The sequence below is a fragment of the Phalaenopsis equestris genome, unplaced genomic scaffold (genome assembly GCF_001263595.1).
Source record: "Phalaenopsis equestris unplaced genomic scaffold, ASM126359v1 Scaffold000251, whole genome shotgun sequence".
Taxonomy (NCBI): Eukaryota; Viridiplantae; Streptophyta; class Magnoliopsida; order Asparagales; family Orchidaceae; genus Phalaenopsis; species Phalaenopsis equestris.
The window spans coordinates 1719621-1722645 of record NW_018164693.1 but is presented as its reverse complement, the minus strand read 5'-3'; positions in this window follow the sequence as shown (position 1 = coordinate 1722645).

Sequence of the window (3025 nt, the reverse complement as noted above, 5' to 3'; positions counted from 1 at the left end):
TATATATATATATATATATATATGCTGCATCACTTGATTCTTTGGTTGGCAAAGTTTGTAAGACCTCTGGGGTTATAGGTTCAATCTCATAATGTGCAAGATGGAATTCTTAAGCACATGAGATTAGTCGGGAGACTCGTATAATAACCTCTGACCAATCTTTTTCAATGTATGTTGTATGTGTGCGTGTATTATTTTTAAGAGACTATAATCCAACCATTTAATGTAACAATATACTAGATATTGCCTTAAGCATTGCGATGTGATTTTGTGATGCAATTTTATCACATATGGACTAGTCATGCATAATTTTAGATTTTCATAGTTTTGGCTTGTATATTTAAGATGATACTACGAGCACTTTAAGACATCACCAAGATATGTTTTAAGATATGATATTGCCAAACAAAAATCGGAGAGTACAAAAAACACTCATTCTTTAGCATTTAGTGCAACAACTACTGACTTAACTTAGGAAAGTGGCGAGTTACATAGTGATAGAAGGTGGTTTCCTTGACTATGTATGATTTTATAAAGAAAAATTCTTTTGAGATTTTGAAATATGAGAACTTAGATGGATTTTGATATCGCTTTTATATGATCACATTAAGTCGCATTATTCATCCATGAATCTAGTAGTGTACCTTGTTAGAAAGGATGTGCTTACTTTTACTATGTAGCTTGGTATAAAATTATAGAGAGATGTCTTTGAGAAATGCTGAATAAGTTAATATTATAATGTTTAAGTTGTGTGAGATTATGTGATGGTGGGGGGGGGGGGGAAAGAAGACCATGAAGCTGTTGAGTCGATCGATGATGAACATCAATCGAGATCATTGTCAACCAGTGATAGTAGCAAGCATTTGTGTGGGAGAATATATAATGATGGCTAAGAAGAGTTTTCTACATCGATCAATGAAGAGTGTTAAAATATGAATGACAATACTCTTTCACACTTGTCAACCATGATGACGGATGCCAATGTGAATAATCAGATGTTGAAAGATGATTAAATAGTTAATGCGATACTATCCTCCTAATCAAATTGAGGGAATACCGAGTAAGTGAGATGGCTATTTTGTCTCGTTGACTATTGTTGTCTTCGTAGTCCTTGATTAAATTCATCTCAATTCTAATCTAATCATTAGTGGTAATGTCAATTTTGTCTCGTTGACTATTGTTGTCTCAACCTGAAGTTTGTTGAAAACAAATTTAGATGATCTAAAAATTATTTCTCAAAGCTTTTGATCTGAATACTCCAATGCTTAAGGTTTTGAAAATATATTGAAACGCATGCATGATCAAATGAATTTTTTTGGCTGAGTATTAAATGCCCTTATTTTCGAACATGAAAATTAGTTACTTCGAAGACACTCCAAATCTCATAAAAAATTTTGGAAAAAAAATCAAAATTTTAAGTTTATTCGATGATGCAACTCCTTCACTTATGTTAACATGGTGCCATGAACTAATTTATTCCCTTAGATGACAATCTCATCGTTCATTAAGGCCAATATATTGTTTTGAGACAAAATCTATTTTAAATTGTAGCTTAAAAAGACTTTAAAACTGCACAAAACTACCTCCAAAAGCTTCTTTTAGGTAATAATAAAAAAAGAAATTATTACAATTAGGCTATTAGGGAGTTTGTGTGCCTGTTTAGGAGGAAAGACCTGTTGAAATCATTCAGTGATACCTTGGATCATTCAATTAAGATGATTCTCTATGTGGTTAAGTTGCTCAAGAGAAAAAGGAGATATAGGCTTATGCATATCTTATTGCTTTAGACAGTCGAGAGTCTGGCCTAAGTACCAAATTACATCATATATCTCACATCATCACATGCGATTTGTAACCCTCTACTTGTAAATATTGATCAAGATTAGTAGTATCATGTGATCTAAATGAAAAATTACTAGCTCAGGTGCTTGAATAGACTCAATGTATCTAGTTGTGTAGCATGTTTGATTAATAAATAACCTATGATTTAGAAATTTTTAAATACTTTCAAGTTGAAGCATAGTACCTTAAATTAGTTTTTTTTTTTTTTTTTCATATCAAAATTTAAAGTTAGCTTACAAGTTTAATGGCTTAGTATTGATGACCGAGTATGTACGAGCGTGCCTTGCCAGCATGATGAGTTAAAGTTTCAAGCAACTTTAAACTCAACACTTAAAAAGCTATGTTTGTGATAACTTTCTCTCTGCTTTGCATTTCAAACGTTAGTATAGTTCTTTTTGGGAATACTTTCTTTCTGCTTTCTATAAATTTCTCCATTGAGAAGTTATTTTTCTTTCAACTCGACATGTTAGAAGTAGCGGTAAGAAAGTTGTTGCGTTTTTTTTTTAATATTTATTTATAGTTCTTATTAACTTCCTAACAAGTTACTTTCTATACCACAATTTTGCAATAACTTGTACAAATAATTATAGCCACCATGAAGAAACCCATAGTTCATAAAAGATGAGCGGATTCATAATTAATGACCAGCTAAATTAAATTTTATTTCTAAAATTTGTATTACAATTTGATCGATCCAATCCAAAAGAATTTGTAGTAATAATAGGATTTTTTGCCATACACTTAATTTCTCTTAAAAAGACTTGCAGAGTAGTGTGAATGTATGACAATTGCCTTTAAATTATAGATCCAGACGTTGGCTGATGCTCATCAGTAACATTATATATGGAAAGTTAAGTTGAGAGGGCGATTTGCACGATTCGAACCCGAGACATTAAAAATAAGAAACTAAACTCTCAACTACTACGTCATGGATAAATGCGTTATAAAACAACTTCGTATCAGAAAATTTTAAAAAATTAAAATAAAAAATTAATAATCAGGCACAATTGTGATGACAACCTAAAGAGCAATGCAACAAAAAAATTCACCCCAAACACACCCTTGATCCACTAAACAAAATACTTCATTTATAGAACATGAATAAAATGATTTGGATGTCAAATACATAACTTGAGAATATTTTCTTATAATCATATGTTCTTCCATCATCATATTGTCATTA